Source organism: Miscanthus floridulus, chromosome 10 (assembly GCF_019320115.1).
Source record: "Miscanthus floridulus cultivar M001 chromosome 10, ASM1932011v1, whole genome shotgun sequence".
Taxonomy (NCBI): domain Eukaryota; kingdom Viridiplantae; phylum Streptophyta; class Magnoliopsida; order Poales; family Poaceae; genus Miscanthus; species Miscanthus floridulus.
The window spans coordinates 41,172,305-41,193,579 of NC_089589.1; positions in this window are offsets into that span (position 1 = coordinate 41,172,305).

Sequence of the window (21,275 nt, forward strand, 5' to 3'; positions counted from 1 at the left end):
TCTGGCGCCGAACCAACCTCCCCTTGCTCCACCGCCTCAATGCATGGAGGCATGCAAAGAAGCACAATTCCACTCTATCTCCACCATTGATCTTATGACGGTTTGATCCATGGGCCATGGTGAAGAAACACACGGATTGCTGACATGGCACATTGAGTGGTCCATATTCCTCCTCTCAAGCTATAAATACCCCCTCACTCCCTCTCATTCACACACACATCACAAGGGCTCTCCTTTCTATCATTTTTCAAGATGTAAAAGTAGCTTAGCATAGTTGGGAGTTAGAGAGAGATGCTCAAGTTATGGAATAGTCCTCGGAGGTTCAGTATAATTTTGTATCGCTCCATTGTAAGACCCAAGTATCAATATATTTACCTTCTTTATGTACTCAAATATTTTTCATGGTTATCTAGTTCACACCTTAGTGGTTTAGCTAAGCATGGTTAGTGTAGTGGTTCTACACATTAGCATGGGATCTCCGCTCGACAAAGTGCTCTAGTTATAGTACTTGACTAGAGTAGTAATCGATAGTGTAGAGGTGGTGTCTAGACTATTGGTTACCTGAGTTTGCACCAAACCCCACGGATAGTTGTGGTAGCCCCGGAGGTGACAGCTCCGACCAGGCCTTTGTACTCCACCACGTTCGGGTTGGTGTTTTCGTAGAGCTTTTGGCAGCCTTCCCCCGACCACATTTTCTCACCCCCCTCGAGGATCGGAAAGGTACTGCTACTCCAAAGTGCTATAGTATGATCGCTATGCTTTACCCTTTGTTTAGTGAATCCCTTTGGTCTGCTCTAGAATAGAAACATAGTACTAGAGAAGTATAAAGAAACCTTGAACTCACCCATTGTCCTCCTAGCTTAGCTTGTGTACTCTTTTATCTTACCATGTAGTTTTACTATGTGTGTTATTATACAAAAACCTAATTTTTATAGCTTACCCTCACATTAGTCTAGTCCTTATACTAGTTAGTAGATACATGATGATTATTTATCAACTTCTTGAACCATTGCTTCTCTAAGGATAAATACGATACCCTGGAATACTGCTGGGTGAAAGCTACAACGGTATCCATGCGCTTATGAATTTCTCGGTTTGCGTTAACAAATACCAACAGCCATGAAATATAAGCCCTATGAAACCGCGACGAAGTCAGCACCCTCATCCACCGCCGGGGCGCCAAGAAGCCCATGAAGAAGCGCAAGCTATAGGTACCAACGGCGGGGATACCTCATTGGGGAGCAACTGCATCTCAATGTGCCACAACTGCTTGAACGGAGATTTAGTGTGTCTGAACTGGTTGGATGGTGCCGAGAAATGCAAGCAGACAAGCTCCTTGGAGACGAGCTTCGACGCGTCAACCTACAACGATGTAATGTCTCCGAATTCTCTGATTGAGTGAGTAGGATTAATTAGTTGAGCCTCTGATGATGTTCTATATTACTGTTGTATTGAGACAATTTTTTACCTTGCATTATGAATTAGTACCACATGTTCGTAGTTGGTGCATCTATATGGAAATTCTGGTTTATATCTGTTCCAATCCGAACGCTGTGTAGACAAGAAATTAATGATTTACATGGGCTAAATCATGCCCAGTTCTATGCTGTTTTGTTACTCGCTAATTATGCCTGCCTGCATTGGGAGCGGCTTCAACTCCAATTCCACTCAATATAATATGGTCTTTACAGCTGTAATAGAAATAATTACTGGATGTGTCCAACTTTTTGCGTAATTGGCTTTACTCACTGCTTTTGAAGAACATGACAACATGCCATATTCACTTCCTTAGTTACATTATTAGTCATGGATGGGACCAGAAAAAAAAACAAATCCAGATTTGATAGATTGGATATGTTAATCTAATTATTGAACTTTCATACATGGCAAACCAATCCAGAAATGATAGATTGAATATGTTAATCTAATAATTAATGAACTTTATCTTCCACAGGTCCTGCAGTCCACACTCATTCATGCCCTGCAGATCAAGGACCTCCAAAAGACTTTCGTCGCCATGTCTGGGCAGATCGATGGCCTCACAAAGAAGGTGGGATGGGCAGATCGATGACCTCACAAAAAAGGTGGAAACCAAGCCTTAGAAGCTTGACAACAAGTGATGTTTTAGGGAGCAGTGATGACTTTTGGGCAGCTAGCACAGTTAATAATAACTATACTATGATATGTACGATGTGGTGTTGATGGTATGGACACCTATATACGGTTAGATGTGATGAAACAATATCTTTGTTTGACAGTACACCTATATATGTACTGTGTGCTGAATACATGTTTCTATCCTAGGGACTTGTTTATATCTACCGTGTGCTGAAAACATCTTTTTTAGGGGTGTCCAGCCAGTCTTGGTACCAGCTCTTTGGTCCATTAAAGACGGTGCGTTTGTTTTGGCTGGTTTTCAAAAATAGGGTCCTCCTATTTTGTATTTGTTTTGCATGTGAGCTCTAGCAACTATTATCCTATCTGTTATCTAACCTCAATGTAACCTATGTAGGTTCCACACATTACGTCACTCAATCTAACCTCATGGAGGCCCTGGATGAAGTGGTTACTAAATCCATACTTCACAAGCTCAGCATGATAGCTTGGGTTGTTAATGACCGGAAAGAAAAGGCTGAGATGGAGGACAACTTCACCAAGCAGGTGGACACCTTTGGTGTCCAGCTGGATGCCGTGGCTAAGATGTTGGACAACATCATCAAGGATCTGGACGCCGCCATGGCTCCGTAGTAACTATATTATGATGAAACACTTATGTACCTATGTCAGTGATGATGTGATGACCTTTTAATTTGCTGGCTTTTGGTGATGTGTAGTAACTGTGAAGTACCTATAGCTGATGTGTGTTGGTATGAAACTTTGGTGCCTATATAATCTATATTGTTGCTATTATGAATCTCTGTTGTTTATGTGTGTTCCTCATATCCTAGATGTCTATAATTACACATGATTGATGGCAAATGCTGCTGCTGTGATCATATCTGTGTGGTGATGCTGCTGTTTATGTTTCTGTCCATCATGAACCTACGATCATATATATGATGCTGCTGCTGTGTTGTTGGCAACCAACTAAATTAGCCTTTTAGTTTAGCAAACCAAGTGAACTACACAGCTGAAATTTAAGTGGGTGCAACTGGAATATGATCTTGCAAAGTTCAGCCTCTGCAAGAATGTTCAGCCTTTTGCTGGAACTCAAATCTTTCCTGTGACAATATAGCAGCAAAAGAGATCAAGCCCAATTATAGATATTAAATTTCATAGATGTCTGTTGCCATCATCTTGCTTGGGCTAAAACTCCTCATCCAACAGATCACCTTGTCCTTCATCTGGAGAACTTGATTTTCATTGGGATCTTACACTTCCCAATAATACCAGCCACTCTACTAGGCATACCCCTGTTGGACAAGAAGCTATATAGAGACTTAGTGAGTACAACTTGTTCTTATCCAGAGCCCACATAATAGTATCACTAGTGTTAGGGTCTAAAGAAATATGCTCCTCACTAGATAGAGATCTTCTAAAATATACAAACCACCCTTGGTCCACCCAACAGTCAGCCACGGAGCACTCAGGCTCTCTTACCATCTTATACAAGTTATCAAAATAAACTTTGAGAGGAACCTCATATAGCCAGCAATCTTGCCAAAACCTATAGCTATCCCCATTGCCAATATTAAAGGTGACACCCCATTTGAAAAGATGTCATCATCACTAGTTACAACCATACACACTTGAAATGTAAAAAACAATGCAAAAATGAAATAAAAGTGGTTCAGATTGTTCCATTCATCAAGGATGGTCACCTCTGCAATGTCATCATCACTAACTGTAACTTTCACAGCCATAAGAAATTGCAGGTTTAATGCAGTGAGCATAGCAGGTTCTAACTACAGACATCAAAGAGAAATTATAGGATTAATGCAGAAATTGGCATTCAAGGTACAGGCACTAGCTTGTCATTAGCATTCATGGTATTGTTCAAGTCCATTCATGGTCGAGGTGGACGCCAAGGCGGCGGCACTCCATGATAGAAGGTGTGAAGTCCGCCGTGTGCACGGCAGCTCTGCCCTCGCCCTCGCCCTCGCCCTCGACATCTCCCTCGCCCTGGCATGCTGCCACAAGCACCGCCTCCCTCGCCCTCACCCACACCCTCACCCTACCCTCGGAGGATGGCATCGGAGACAGTGCGTGGAGGATGGCGGCAGATGCGGCGGGTGGACGGCGGCGCGTGGATGTGGCGACGGGTGGACGGCCGCTGGTGGAACCCTAGAAGAATATATTTTAATTAAGAAGAAGATATTCATCTAACTATAGTCCTTGAATAATACACCCCAACTATACAACACATAACATTATGATTTTATTATGAATTTACCATTTTACCCATGATTACATAAAAGAATTTCGAAAAAAGAATTACCACTCCTCAATTTTGGAGGCATCGGGAGGCATTATGGTGCATATGGGCCTACCAACCATAGACACATCTTATGCCTCCCGATGCCTCCCCCATAGATGACTCTCAACGCCTCTGCCTTTCTAGCTGTCGATCGCTCATCGTAAGCTGTCGAAATATTATAAGAAGGATTATGTAAACTATAAAGTCATAGTAAATCTGGGAAAAAATTCAATCATGCACGTACATTTACAACACATGACTTCTAAACACACTTGTTATGGTCGGCAATGTCTACCAACGCACGAAGCGGTCGCGTGACTGAGTCCCGGCCAGAGTGCGCCCAGAGCACAGCGCGCATGCCAGGGCCAAGCGGATACCGCAGAAACTTAGGCATAGTTTAAATTACTATTTTTGGATGCATGTTTTAGGCTAGTTGATTTGCTATTCGTGGTTGCTTGTTTGTATGAAAGGCTTTAGAGCCTAGATCATTCAGATAATAAAGATCAAGCTGAAGATTGAGTAAATCTTTGCGGCTTCCTTCCACACACTCACTCTCGTCTGCGACGTCGAGCATGATGTCTCAACCTCGCTGCCGAATGCCTAAGCCTAGGCCTCTTGTTTCCCAATCATACATCCTATGCAGCATACTGAGCGCCAACAATCTCAGTGGGCTGGTGTTTAGGATGGGCGCGGTGGGGATGATGGGCGTGGTGGTGGTGGCTGGGATAGTGGGCGGTGGTGCGGTGGTGGTGGGTGCGGTGGAGGGCACAACGGCGGGGGCAGAGGATTGAGAGCCTGACATATCCGATACCAAATTGTTGGCGCTTAGTATGATGCGTAGGAAGTATAAGTGGGAAACGGGAGGCACCTTTGGCGGTTGGCGGCGAGGTTGCAACACTGTGCTCAACATCGTAGATGAGAGTGTGAGTGCGCAGAAGAGATTTACTCAATCTGCAGCTTGATATTTATTATCTAAATAAATGATCTAGGCTTTAAAGCCTTTTATACAAACATGCAACCACAAATAGCAAATCAACTAGCCTAAAACATGCATCTGAAAATAGTAATTTGACTATGCCAGAGTTCCTGCGGTGATCACGACCACTTCCTGCGTTTGTAGACGTTGCCGACCATAACACACTTCATTAATTCTACGTGCTTATGACTGCTGAAGCCGTCAGAATGATACAAAACTGATAACATATAATACTACATATGTGGAGCACAAAGACTCGTGTCGTCTTAAATTTAACTTTATATTTTTTACATAAATAAATAAATGAATAAAAAAATAAATATCAGTCTTCCATCTTTGTTGGTCTTCAAATCAACACAAGCGTATATTACTACTTTTTTTCCTCTTGGGCAATATTGCACAACCATCTCTCAGAACTTGAGCTTATATCTGTTGCAAAGCAAGCAATAAAGGCAAGAACACAATGATCGAGAACAAAAGAAAGATGTTCGCAGATTTATAATCAAGAGGTCACTCAGTGCTATATTACTGAATTTTAGTGGCAACTAACCCAAACAAATGGTGCTCTGTTCTGAATAAATCTAACAGTTTCATTCGAGCTCAAAGTGCAGTTTTATATGCATCCTTTTTTACCTAGATCCTTGAAAATCAGCTATGCACCAAAGGGCTTATATCTCTCACAACTTCCAATTTCTGTTGGACACAAAAGAAAGAACCTACTGAAATTGACCAATGACCACTTTCTTTAGCTCAGAATATGGTCTGTAAATATGGCAGGGATGCTATTGCATTGAGCAGCCTGTTTAATTTTAGTTTTACAGCAGGAGAAAGGAGGGTAAACAAACAGTTTGCAGTTAATTTAGTTGTCTACATTTGCACTATTAAGGAAATCGATAGGCAAGCACAGCAGTGCCCTTTTCACTTTCTTACCTTTCCAAATGGGCAAATGGAGAAACCTGCTGCTGCAGAGCTATGGTACTCTCCGTGAGCCTCTCCCTTCTCACCTAACAAAAGTGATTTTGTATGAATGAATTGATTAATTAGTGAAACAAGAATAGGTCACTAATTTTCTGGACCAATGAAGACAAGCTCACTAATTTGGTCTAGTATAAAACTACTAACCAAAGTGACACATTGGCCCACGGTTGATTTGCAGTTCAGCATCCCTTAGTGGCAATCAAATGAAAGATCCAAATAAATATAGCACATCCAAAGCAACCTCAGATGCTTGTTTTCACCAATACTCATGATTATCCCATATATGATAGTCTCAACATTGGTGCAAGAATTGTTGCACGGGCACATGGCCTGCATACTGAGGCTAGTATGAACAATGATGACTGATTCCGCTAGAGCAGTATAGTGTTTTACGATGAAAAGTTTGCCACTTAATATCTTAAATCCTTTAAAAACATTGCCGTTGTATAAAATTTTCTTCTACCAGTATGCTGTTATCCCCACTTACTTTTGGTTAGTAAAATCTAGAGATACTACACACCATACAAATTCCATCAGTCTTGTGCATCCACTGGACTGTTATATATTTTTTATTTTCTTTAGATAATATATATTTTTGAAATAGGTTTCAACAAATAAAAATAAGGTCAAAGGTGAATGGGCTATTGTCGGTGGGCCTAGAGTGTTTCTACAAAAATGTTGATGAGAGAAGGGGAAGGGAGACGAGATGAGGCAGAGGAGGAGATGGGGGAGAGGACTTGGGACCTGGATCCAGCGAGGACGTGGTCGAGGCAACGCCAGTGAGGCAGTGGCGGCGGACAGCTCCAAGAAGGAGGCAGTGCACGAGGAACGCTCGCCCATGACTCGTGACTCATCTGGTTATTTTGTTCTACTTGCCATGCGAGTGTCGAATGGCAAAATAATAGAAACACCCATTTGCGTTGTGAGTATTCTTCTTTGTACATAATTTCCCTTTTTTCATCCACATACAATTTAACTATATGTGTACAAAATCTAGTAGGATGTGTATGAAATGAGGAAGCAGATCCTGCTACACCTACTCACATACAAGGGGAACCAAAATGAACCAACATACTTGAGGGTGTATGAGATTCTCTTTGACGCTGGATTAGTCTCACAAACAAAAAATAACGAATTGTTGCTTGCCATTCCTTTGGTCAAGTCAATAACACTGTACTAGTTTTCTTTAATTTTCAATGAAATTGTGTGTTTTACTGTGTTAATTGTTTCTGATGGTATGAGATTTTACAAATGTTCTACCCGTGTGGCTGTATATCACGAAATTTTTTTAAGCCCATAGCAACGCAAAGGCACTCAACTAGTCAATCACAGGCAATACCGAGAGGCACCAATTTACTGTAGCAGAGACTGAATGGTGTGAATCTTTTTCTTTTCTGAAACACTATATGCTACACTTTCATCTTTTTTTTCTGAAACACTATGTATGATGTAGGCAACATACTATTTGTAGCCAATTATTACTATTACATGAGTGTTATTATTGAAGCATGAACAATTAGCATAGAATTACATCATTCAAATTCTTTGAATTAGAAGCATGAACAATTAGCACTGGTAATAAGTTGATCGACAACATTTGACAGCTGGTAACCATATAACAGAGTGGATCGACAACCACTACTACAAAAAGCATTTCTAGGGGCGGCTGGTAACTCTTTGTAGGGGCGGTTTGCCCAGCCGCCCCTACGCAAGGGTCTCTACAAATCATGCATTTGTAGGGGCGGTTCCCAGGCCGCCCCTACAAATCGATTTGTAGGGGCGGCTGGTGTTTCCAGCTGCCCCTACAAATCGATTTGTAGGGGTGGCTCGTATTACCAGCCGCCCCTACAAATCGATTTGTAGGGGCGGCTGTAGTACCAGCCGCCCCTACAAACATGTATTTGTAGGGGCGGTTCAATCTAGAACCGCCCCTACAGTATGTTTTCCCGCAAAAAAATCAAATTTACAATTCAAAATCGCGTTGCTGAACGTCACACGACCAACGTTCTGAACCGCGTTCGCGTTGCCGAACGCCCCGCGACCAACGTTCTGAACCGCGTTCGTGTTGCCGAACGCCCCGCGACCGTGACTACAAGCACAAGAGTATTCTATAAACTACAATTACAAGTCCAATTCACAAGAATATATACAATCCATCATTAAATATATAAATTCCATACACATTGTTATCAACGTCCTAGAGCTAGCCTTTTAGTCTCACGAAGGTGTTGGTACTGAGGATTTGTACCTAACTCAGACTCTCGGTCATGGTAGGCGCCTCTGACGTGTACAATCTGGTCCAATATGAAGTTGCAAAGGTCATCGACGAGCTCTAAGAGTTGGTCATCCTTGTATGGGTCTCTTTTCATTCCTTTCTCTTCTCTCCACTATAAGAGAACAAGTTTCGGTTTAGTATTTCATACCATTTACGAAGTTTTTATACTACGGGTGAAGAGGTTCAAACTTACCCTTAAGGGGTGTCTCCTATAGGCACTGGTGTTACTCATTATATAACATATATAGTATCCACAATGTACACTCCCAGGCTTCTGCTTGGGGCACTGTGTGTTTTGCATATGAAAATGTTAAGTAATGCTTTTGACAGTTGTGTAATGGAGTATTGAAGAAGTAAGTTACACTTACCGCACATAGTGTTTTTATAGCCAGCTTTTCCTTCCTTGCTAGATCATGCCTTCCATGATGATTAGTGACATAGAACCTCAATGCCTTGTTCGAATTATTTTAGCAAATGCAACTTGTTAGTATCCAAAAGTGAACGTTACAAGTATGTATACAAACATATAAGCTAATGAGGATTGTCTATATGTATACGTCTTGAGAATCGATATGAAGTCTTTGTATGTCACCGTGTCCTTATCTAATGAATCAAAGACCCATGCCATGCTCCTCCCGACATCGACGGCTATACAAATCCAGTGGTTGCTGCATGGATTTAATCATAGAACTAGATAAGCTCTTTTGCATCGAATAAAATATATCAAACAAAGCTTTAAGTATAGAGTTGAGCTTACTCGAAGTTGTATGGTAGCCATATAGTAGAGTGTTGTTGGAGATTTTTGAAAGCCAGGGCAATGTATGCCGTAACCTTAAGGGACTCTTCCCTTAGTTTCGCCCTACGGATGTGCTCTTTCTCCCGAAGAGTCTTTGCAGCAGCTAGCTCTTTGGCATCAAGTGTCCACCGTTTAGGGTAATTGAAATTTGTTTGGGCTATAGCTTGAGGGTCCACATACCCGGCTTTCACACTTGGCATTTGTTTGACAATGTGCACTTGCATTCTACAAATCACGGCATGGGTTAGTTACAACAAAATTCAAAGATTACATTCATATCATATCAGGAGGAAAAGGACTTACAGGCACCACATGCGAATTAGATTCATCTCCATTTCTCCCAGGTGAAAGCATGTTTGCATGTCATTGAAGTCAAAGACAATTTTCCTGGCTGGGCTTCCAAATGTGCTGGTGGGAAAGCATGCTTGTATGATATTTATGCTCATTGGGAGAACACGCAAGTACCAATCATGGAAACTTCTCATTCCAAGTGGTAGGTGCTGGATGTCCCGGTTTGGTAGGAAGGGCTTGCCTCTTTCATATGTTTTCGGGCAATCCTTTGATCATTTGATGGCATCAACATTTGGATATTGTTTTGCAATTTGGTAGAGTTTGCTAGTGATAGCCTCCTCAGAACCTCGTGATGGGACTTTTTTAACTTGGTTCTCAGGCTTGAACTGGTCATGGGAATACCACTTGGACACCGATGAGACGTCTTTCATTGGAACATAAACTGGCCTTATGGTGATTGGATGCTTCTTTCAAAGTTCCCATACAGGCACGTCCTCATCTTCTTGTGCTGCAGCTTCTTCAGGAGGCACTCATTGTTCATGTATCGGCTGTGCTTGTTGAGAAGACTGTGGTATCTCATGATGCACTTGCTCGGTACGAGCTGGAGAAGGTTGTGGCATCTCATCAGGCACATGCTCGCTAGGAGGCGGGGAAGAATGTGGCATCTCAGGAATGTGGGGGTCACGAAACGGTGAAAATATCTCCCCGACCTCAACAACTCGCTCCAAATTTGGGAGAGGGGGAGGCGGCGAAGAAGCAGTCAATATAATGTCCCGTTTGTGCCAGAGGATGAACTGCCCCATAATATCTCCGAGTAACACCAGCCCCTTGGGAGTTGCATAGTCTATCCTCCACTGCATGAACTCAGGCTTCACTGTATGCACCTCGACCCTAGTGTAGTCCGAAGGTATCTTATTATTGTGGTGTAAGCCACCGGGAGGATGTGCCACACCCGTTGCCACCGGGAGGATGTGTTCTGTCGGCCACTGAGAAACACCAAGGTGCAACTAGTTGGTTCCTGTATATGATCGACTGGGGTTGTGGCTGTAGTGGAACCTTGGCTGCTAGGAACTTTTGGAGGGCTACCAACTAATGCCAGTTCTCCCGGCGGCGTCTCTAATATCCGTGGCTCTATAGACAGTCCTTGCTCCTCCAGCGCCTTCGCAACTAGAGCCTTCACTTGGAGCTCAAGACTAGTCTCCCAGTCTCGGCCATATTTCTTGTACATGTGCTTGTCCTCTTCGAATCCTTGCTTCCAGGTCGTCCTTTTCCCTAGCCCCCTAGTGCGGCCTATGTGCTCCTTGTTTCTCAAGCCAAGGCTAAGCTCGTCCCTCTCTCCAGAAGGATTGAATGAGCCCTTCTCATTGTCTTCAGCATATTTCAGTATCCTTGATACCGCCTCTTGGGTCTCTGGCTTATCAAACTTAAGATTACTGCCGGATGATTCTGTACTCCTCGCATATATCCAGTTCCTTGAGCGTACTTTCAAATTCGTCACATCAATATTCCAAGTAGCTGCGGCCTCCTCGTCCATCTTCCTAAACTGTTCTTCCTTGGCATAGTAGCCACCGGGGCCTAGATGATGGTGGTGTTTGTTCCTCTTTGCCAGCTCGGTGTTACGGGCACTGAGCTCTAATGCCTTCAGTGAAGTCTTCTGAGCTACGAGCTCCTCCCATTGACTAGGAGTTATTTTGCCGAACTCATTGAAGGGAGTTAACCCCTTTTGGATATACTTAGTGTTGAGCTCCGACCTCCAACGTCGGAATGACTCTCCCATCATCCTAATAGCATTTTTACCAATTCATGCTTACCCTCCGGAAATCTAAAATTGACCTTCAGCTGCCTATCCCATAGTGCATTCTTTGTGTTCTTTGGTACCTCTTTCCAGTTAGGGATTGCTGGGTTCAATTTATCTCTTACTAGGGCCTCGATCGCATTACGAAATTTTCCTCTTAATTCCTTCGGCTCAAGGATCTCCCCTGCTGGCCCGATCTCCGTTATCACATAGCATGCCTTATCTAGATATAGATTTCCTTTTCTATCCCCTCGTTTCCTCTTAGGCTTGGTAGTCGTGGTTGTGTCTTGAGTTTGTGGAGCAGAGGCATCGTGATCTGTCTCTGTGGCTGTTGCCTCTACTCTCCTTTCCTCTACTCCGTCTTGTCCAGCGAGATGTCACGGATGTCGACGTCATCTTTTCTAAGTTTTAGGAAGGACCTATATATACGATAGGTCAAAGTGTTAGCAGAGGTAACATAGCCAAAGCTTTAGCAAAATTTACAAGCTAAGGCTTTTTCCCTATCTCCTCGTTCGGGTCAAAATCCTTTTCTAAATCTTCCTCCGTTGGCCTCCTTCTGGCTTCACATGGGAAAGGATCCTCGGGACTTTCATATCCCTCTTCTAAGTCATCATCATCATCATCCTCTTCTTCTTCGCCTTCAGCAGCCTCTCCTGCTCTTCCTTCCTCATCGTCACACTGCTCCTGAGTAAGCATCACTTCTAGATCCTTTTCTAACTCGTTATTGAACTGCTCCTGAGTTAGCTGGTCCTCTAGTGCTTGCTCCTCATTGGTTGGGTGCTCATCATGCTCAGGGCATCGGGCTGCACTGTCTGGTGTCTGCGACATTATTTCGCGCTTTGTTCTAATAGATGCAAGAAAGTGTGCTTTAGGTACGCGAGAAGGTATAAGAAATCAAAAAGGGCTATAAACCAAAGTAGTCCTATAAAATAATAATATATCAAAAAAAAGAGTAGTAGCAGTGGTAGAGGCCTCAAAAACATGTCAATCATCATCTGATCTTAAACTTGGAGCATCAAGGCATCATAACAGAGAAGAGAGGAGAAGGTAATGTAGGGGCGGCTGCTAATGATGCCAAGTTCCTCACAAGTTCTTGATCATTAGCTCATATTCCATATAATGTATGGACTTGGACAATTTCATCATCGGCAAAACAAAGGAGAGGAGAGGAGAGGGGAGATTTGGCAAAAAAACGAACAGCTGCTTAGCAAACATAGTGCAGCAGCTGATGGTAAAAGATAGGACAACAAGTCCTGGGCGAGTCCTGGGAGATTTGGCAAAAAAAGCAACAACAGCCAACAGTTAGTAGCTAGAAGTAGCAAGTAGTAGTAGTAAGTAGAAAGTAGTTGAGTAGAGTAAGTGTAGCAGTAGAGTGGTAGTAGTAGAGTAAGAGCAGCAGCCACTTAGGAGTAGCAAGTAGTAGTAGTAAGTAGAAAGTAGTAGAGTAGAGTAAGTGTAGTAGTAGAGTAGTAGTAGTAGTGTATTTTTAATTTTTACTAAAACTTGAGGATCATCGTAATACTGACAAATGATAATGTAAGAAGAATAATATAAATGCAAACAGTGCATAGCTCCTACTTGCATAAAGCTGGACAGCAAGCGACGGCACAGAAAACCAGATCAGGAAACTGCTACCGTTGGGCCTCGACAAGAAGTGCCAGTTTCCGCGCTCCTACTTGCGTGAATCATAGTAGTCAGGAGAAGTGGGCGGGTGGCTGCCTAGCCGGCGGGATGGCCGAGCACCGAGGACGTAGCCACACTGGCCTTTGCCCTAGCATGGGCGGAAGCGCATGGCCCGACCACATGGTCATTGACCATTAGCAACAAGCCAGCAACTAAATACCTGAGGCCGATTTTTAATTGGTAAAAGTTTATAACATTCTTAAATCTAAACTCTATTTTATATTGTCATATCACAAAGTTCAGAAACATTGATGACCAGAGTTCTTCTCGTAAAACAAGAGGTAGCAACCATATATTAAAGTATTATTAAACACACATGGGTTGCAGCACATAATCTAATGTCCGGATACGAGTGGCAGTGGCAGTAGCAGTGCACACAATGAAATACAGGTTCCACTAACTATGCGGGCAATAGAGAGTTTTTTCATCCCACTTTTTTACTTCCCAAACTACACTCGGTTTCTTGGTTTGACTTCAGTTTTCAAAACTGCGAAATTTGGTTATTAGCTACGGCTTTGGTTTTAATCCCAAACCAAACCGAAGGAGCAACGATCTCTTGAGTCCAATGGACCATCTAGGCGATAGGCGTCCAAGCAAAGCCCAGCCAACCTTGGGCCTTAGCCTAGCTAATTGGCTCGACATCAACCAAGTGGCCCCTTCCAGCCTTCCTTCCATGCCCCCTTCGCCAACTCAACAACTGCAGAGAAGTAAGGGCGCATGGGATCCATGCGAGGTTGCGGCTACAGGCAACCGACACCGAACTTATCGGTTTTTAGTTCTATGATTAACTGATCGGTTACTCATTGTTGGGAACTGAAGTTTCTAAAAAGTGAGGAATAAAACTGGATGTCTTGGTAACAGCGTAATGCAAGCAGGAATATAGACAAGCCACTGCGTTAAAAAAATATAGACAAGCCACACCTCAATCAACCAATGGCACGAGAAATGATTTGTGGTTGCAAAGAACATTGAGAAGCATGCAAACTCTTCAATGAAGTCAGAATCAGCAATAATAAGCACATAATGAAGTTTAGTAGTGACTAAAAGAAACATCAATGCATAGCATGTAATACTCATCATCTTCATATTAGCATGTATCAACTAAAAATTACCAGATAAGAACCAAAGCAAATTGATAGAGCTTTGGAATCAGGGAAGGTGGCCTCACAAATAACTGCATTAAGTACTAGTGGTAACACTGTAAGTGCTATTTCTTCCTGTATATGAACGACATCAGCATAAGAGGAGAACATCCTATGTAAGCCATGCAATCAATCAAGTCAACTTATAAAAGCATCTATTTTCTTCTGTTTCATTTTTCTATACATCAAAAATAAAAATGCTTCAAGCATGGGCCACTGGGTCAGGGCGTCAGGTATATTGTTATCAGGCTTCATTGAGCAACCAGAGTTCGTAGAGCAACCAGAGATTGTACTTCATAGAGCAAGCAGAGTTCGTAGAGCAAGCAGAGATCTGACACTCACCGGTCTGGATGGATGATGTGCACTGGCGCGGGACGCCGGGGGCATGCGGGGGCGGGACGCCGGGGGTCGGCGCGCGGGGGCAGGCGCCGGGGGCCGGACGCGGGATGCCGGGGGTCGGCGCACGGGGGTGGGCGCCGAGGGTCGGGTGCAGGACGCCAATCGCCAGGGGCTGGTGTGGGCGGGCGCGGGACCGGCGGCGGAAACCCTAGGCGCGGGCAGCCTGACGGCGTCGGAGGAAAAAGACAGCGCCTAGACGATGACTCCCGTGCGCTTCTTCCTATTTATACTCGGTACTATTTGTAGGGGTGGTTCCTAATTCAGCCGCCCCTACAAATGCATTTTTAGGGGTGGTTCCTGATCCAACCGCCCCTAAAAATATTTTTTGTTTTTTTAAATTATAAATTCTATATTTTTTATATCATAAAAACACAAAGTAATATAAAAAAATTATGTATATGCACAAATATAATATTTTGTATTATTCTATATATGAAGAAATATATATATAAACAATTGTAGTCAAAACAATATAGAAAATAAAAATATTAAAATTAAAATTTTGAATTTTAAAACTTCGACAACAATTTTATGACATTCAATGAAATAAAATGAAAATGTTGTAAACATAAAAGTTGTATAACTCATCAACATGTACAACTTTTATTTTGGTCATCTTGTCATGTGACTTTGTTTGAACGATTTAAATTTTGAAATTCAAATAATTTCAACTTGAAACAATATTTTGAAAGAGTAAATGATTTCAGATGAAAAATTCATGAATATCAAAGTTGTAGAACTCATCAATATGTACAACTTTATTTTGAACATATTTTCATTCGACCAAATTTAAACAGTTCAAATTTTGAATTTCACTAAATGGCAACTTCAAACAAGATTTTGAAACCTTAAATGATTTCAATAATAAAAGTCGTGAATATAAAAGTTGTTGAAATCCTCACTATCTACAACTTTTATTTTGGTCACTTCTTCATGTGACAAAGTATTAGTAAACATTGCTCATAAATTCACATATGACTCATAGTTTCATGAACTATACGAGAAATATGTTGATTTGTGAACAATGTTTACTATCACTTTGTCAGATAAAGAAATGATCAAAATAAAAGTTGTAGATCTTGATGAGTTATACAACTTTGGTATTCATCACTTTTTCAGCTGAAATCATTTAATGGTTAAAAATCTCGTTCGAACTTATCATTTTTTTAAATTTAAAAATCTAAAGTGCTCAAACTTTGTCAAATAAAAAGAATGACCAAATCAACATATTAACTTGATAGGGCAACATTTTAGAAAATTTTAGGGAAAAAATCATCACATTTGGAGTTAGTATGAGGGAGAAAGACTAGTTACAAATTTTAACCAGAGATTAAAAAGAAAAAATCACAGCTGTTCATGATGATCAATGATGAACAAGTGTGATTTCTCTTTTTAATTTGTGGCTGAAACTTATAACTAGTTTTTCTCCTTCATACTAACTCCAAATATGATGGTTTTTTTTCCTAATTTTTTTTAAAATCATGCTCTATTATTTTAGTCTAGTCATCTATCTTTGTCACTAATTTTGAACAATTTAAATTTTAAATTTCAGAAAATGATAGCTTTAAACCTGATTTTCAAACACTAAATGATTTCAGCTGTAAAGGTGATGAATATAAAAGTTGTATAACTCATCAAGATCTCCTACTTTTATTTTGGTCATTTCTTCATTTCATAAAGTGTTAAGTGATTTCATAAAGTTTTAGTAGTAATAGAGTGGATGTTCAAATAGAGTCATCTGGATGTTACAAAGGGTAGTCTCACACATATGTATAAAATGTAGTCTCGCACACATACAAAAATATGTAGTCTTAAACACGTACATAAATATATAGTCTCACATACATAAATAAATAAAGTCTTACAAACACACACTTACACAAACACTACATGTTCAACAACTAGCTAGCCCGCTGTAACGACTTTCTCCTTAACACCTTTTCATTCCCATGGCATTATGTCTTTGGGGAGGTTATTTTCCACAACACTGATCTTTTTAGGAAAGTCTATGAATAGCGGCATGTCATCGTAGTTATTGTAACCTTCAACATCATCCACGCCATCAACTCCAATAATATGCTATTTTTTGGAGGCAACCACATGTTTTGTCTTCTTCTTCGGGGGGAGGTTACTTTGTGGGTCAGACATATAGAAAACATGTGCGACATGTGAAGCGAGCACCTAAGGGTCATCTTGGTAGCATAGATTGTCAAGGTCTAGGACTCTCAATCCGATCTCGTTCAGTTGGTGTTGTTTGATCCAGCGGCATCGAAACAGGACCACCGTTATATCCCTTCCATAGTCAAGTTCTCATATCTCTTCAATGATGCCAAAGTATTGGATCTTTTGTCCTAATCCATCGATAGCCTCTATTCGAACGCCGTTGTTTTGGTTCACATATTTACTATCCTTTGCGTGGGTATAGTACATATACCCATTGATGTCATAAGCATTCCAAGATATCACTTGTCTCGATGGCCCCTCCGCTAACCTACTGATGGTAATAGAGTCTATGATTTCTCTAGGCGGTATGTTTTGGTCCTTCAACCATGAGTTAGTCATTGCTTGTGTTGTTTCATGACCCAATCATCTGAACGGCTATTTCTCTCCGCCATAATGATAGCCAAGTGTTCATCAATGTACGGTTACATCAGTTGTGTACTCTACAAGACACTGTAATGCGCCCGACTCACCTCTTTGTAATCATGGTCGATTAACACTTTTCTACCACTGGTGCCCTTCCCAGCCAGCCTACCCTTGTGACGAGAATTGGGTTTACCAATCCCTTTTTGTACTTTTAGGTACTCTTGACAGCACTTAATGACTTCTTCAGTACTATAACCCTCTATCATAGAGCCCTCTGGGTATGCTCGATTATACACGTATCGACTTAGAACCGACATGAACCACTCGTAGGACCACATTTCATGCAAGTAGCAAGGGCCCAGCGCCTGTATCTGATGAACCATGTGAATCATGAGATGTGGCATTATATAAAAAAATCAGGAGGTAAACACATCTCCAGTTGATTTTGTGTCTCCACCACAAATTCATGTAGGTCACTCAGCTCTTGCTTGCCAATCGTCTTCTGTGAGATCTTCGAAAAGAAGTAGCACATGCGGGTGATGGCCATTTTCAAGAACTCTGGCTTTATAGCCCTGATTGCAATAGGTAGAAACACTATCAGCATCACATGGCAATCGTGAGCCTTGTAGTGTGTTATTAACAAGTCTTTCATCGACACTAGCTTCTTCATATTTGCTGAAAACCCAGTCGGGACTTTGATCCCCCTCAGGAAAGTGCATATAGCTCTCTTCTCGTCTGGTGTTAGGTTGAAGCACGTCGCGGGCAGAGTGTATTTTCCATTAGCCTCAGGTACCGGGTGAAGCTGTTGCATCACGTTTAGCTGCACTATGTCTTTCTGTGCTTTCAGACCATCCTTTGACTTGCCTGTGTCCATCAAGGTAGCAATGAGACTCTCAAAGACATTCTTCTACACGTGCATAGCATCAATGGCATGGGGGACCTCCAAGTCTGGCCAATAAGGCAGATACTGAAAGAAGATCGATTGTTTCTTAAAAGGTACTCCTTCGACAGGAAGTGTGCTTCTATCTCTGTTCGTCCCATCCGGAGTCTTCTTTTCATAGACGACGCGTATGTTTTTCACCATTCTGTACACGTGTTCTCCGTTATGATGTCTCTCCGGAGGGGTTCAATCTCTGGGGCGTTGTCATAAAATCTAAAGAACAATTTGCTACGGTACTTGTGACTTGTCTTTAAGAAGCATCGGTTTCTTAGGTAAACTATCTTCTTGGATGCATCTAGGTACACCCATGTAGTACCATCCAAGCAAACCAAGCATCCCGTCTTCCCTTTGATCTGTCCAGACAAAGCAAACAGCATGGGGTAATCATTGGTAGTAACAAATATTATTGCTCTACATATGAAGTCCTCCTTTCGCAACGCATCGTACATCTGCTCCCCATGCCTCCATAGCCTCTCCATTTCTTGCATCAAAGGCTCGAGGAACACGTCTATATCAATGCCTGGTTGTTTAGGGCTTGAAATAAGAATAGTGAGGAGAAGGTATTTTCTCTTCTGACACAACCATGTTGGGATGTTGTACATGGTCAAGATCACTAGTCATGTGATGTGGTCGTTCATCCTCTCATTGAAGGGATTCATTCCATCGGTGCTCAAGCCAAACCGTATATTCCTTGGGTCATCGCTGAATTCTTTGTGTTTCTCATCAAACCTTTGCCACTGACTACAATCAGCCGGGTGTGCAATCTTATCATCATCCACCTTGCGCTCATCATCCCACCATGTCATGAGTGCGGCTTCTTTAGGGTTTAGGAAGATATGTCTCAAGCGGTCGGTCACTGGCAGGTACCACGTTACCAAGGCAGGAATTCTTCTCTGCTTTGCATCGTTGCCTAATGGACTGTCCTCTAGGGGCTGAGATTCTTGTACCACCTTTTTTGTACCCTTCTTATTCCTCTTTTTCCCCGTGGAGGCTTCGTCCCCACCGTAAATGTCATTGTTCTTGTACCGGCTGGCCCCACACCGGGGACATTTATCCAGTGACTTGAATGTTTCGCCATGAAAAAGTATACAGTGGTTGGGGCATGCATGGATTTTTTTCAACCCCCATTGTCAATGGACTTATGACCTTCTTCGCTTGGTATGTGTTGGTGGGAACTGAGTTTGGTTGTGGCAGCACCCATGACAGGAGATGTATTAGATCATTGAAACTACAGTCTGACCAGCCATACTTAGCCTTTAGGATGAGCAGCTCAAGCACAAAATGTAGCAATGTCCAATGTGTCGGACAACCCTTTTCAACACCATACACAGTCTCCTTCGATGCTTTTGTCACCCTTTCCAAATTTTCTAGACCTTTCGGGCTATTTAGTAAAATCTCTAGTCCAAGGGCTCGAATCATGTCCTCCAAATCATCTTCATCCCCGACACGTGCTCCACCATCATTATTGGCACCACCTTCGTCGTTACCATCCCAACCACCAGCATCACCACCTTGTTCATTGCCAAAGTCGAAATCCATTTGTGCATCAAGCTCTGTTGAATATTGGGACAGGGATTCTATGGTTTCGTCGTCGTATTCCTCCTCATCCTCGTCGTTAACAATAACCGTTTCACCATGATGAATCCACACTGTGTAGTCCTCAACAAATTCTCGCATAATCAAATGTGATCTAATGATAGTCACATCTGTCCATGCCATACGGTTCTTGCAATCTTTACATGGACAAATAATTGTATCATTATTCTCTTTCAATGTCGTTGCATGCTTCTTTGCGGCTTCAATAAATTTATCCACCTCTTCACGAAAACCTGCCTTGAATCTTAACGAACCATACATCCAAGAGTTCCTGTACTCCATCTTTTACAACAACAACAAAACAAACATTAAAGGACTACTTTTTCAGATATATATAAAAATGAAACAAATTAATAATTACTTGAGAATAATTGTATATACTTCAGATATATATGGATATAAATCTAATATAATTACATGAAGCATACAAACACACCATGGTAAAGAAAAATTAATTAATGGCCCATTTATCCATAAATAATTAAAATACATATTTATTGATTACAATAAACAATTTCAAAGAAAACAATTATACTTTACCCAATATCTTTCATACAAACCCTAGTCTAATTTCATCAAACATAAATTTACAAAAATGAAATTAATAAAAAAACCAAACCATAGATCTAGATCCACATGCACATGAAACATCCATAAAATTAACTAATTGTTCACTAAAATCAAGAAACATGGACCAAATAAGGGTATGATCTTGTTCCCCTCCCTAATTTACCCTAGTACATTTAAAACTTGGGTCTAATTTGCTTCATAAGTAGCTCAAGCACCATAGAAGAGAGAGAAAAACAAAACTCTAATTACTCACTAATCAACCATTAAAACTTCAAAAAAAATATGGCATAGCATTTTCTTACCTTCTACAACCTCTCCACCAAAGGATTTAAGACCAAAACATTCCCCCTTAGTAGAGCAATTTTTAGGAGGTGCCCAAGGCCTCCCCACCTTTCTTTCACGGGTTGGAGTGAGTGGCCCGAGGAGGAAGAAGGTGCTGCATCTGTTTTATATGGGGGGCATTTGTAGGGGCGGCTGGTGATTGAGCCGCCCCTACAAAATACGGGGCCATTTGTAGGGGCGGCTCAATCACCAGCCGCCCCTACAAATAGCATTTCCAGGGGCGGCTGGTGATTGAGCAGCCCCTACAAATCAGACCCCATTTGTAGGGGCGGCTAGTAACACCAGCCGCCCCTACTGTCCCATTTGTAGGGGCGGCTGGTGTCTAGGCACCCGAGCACGCCACTATAGGGGCGGCTCCATCACCAGCCGCCCCTACAAAAAAATCGAACTGTTGCTAAAAATCGTTTTTTACATAGTGAACAGAGTAGCTTTCTGTATACTATTGCTTATGCATAGATTGTAGAACGATTGGTGTTTCAGTTTTAGAGA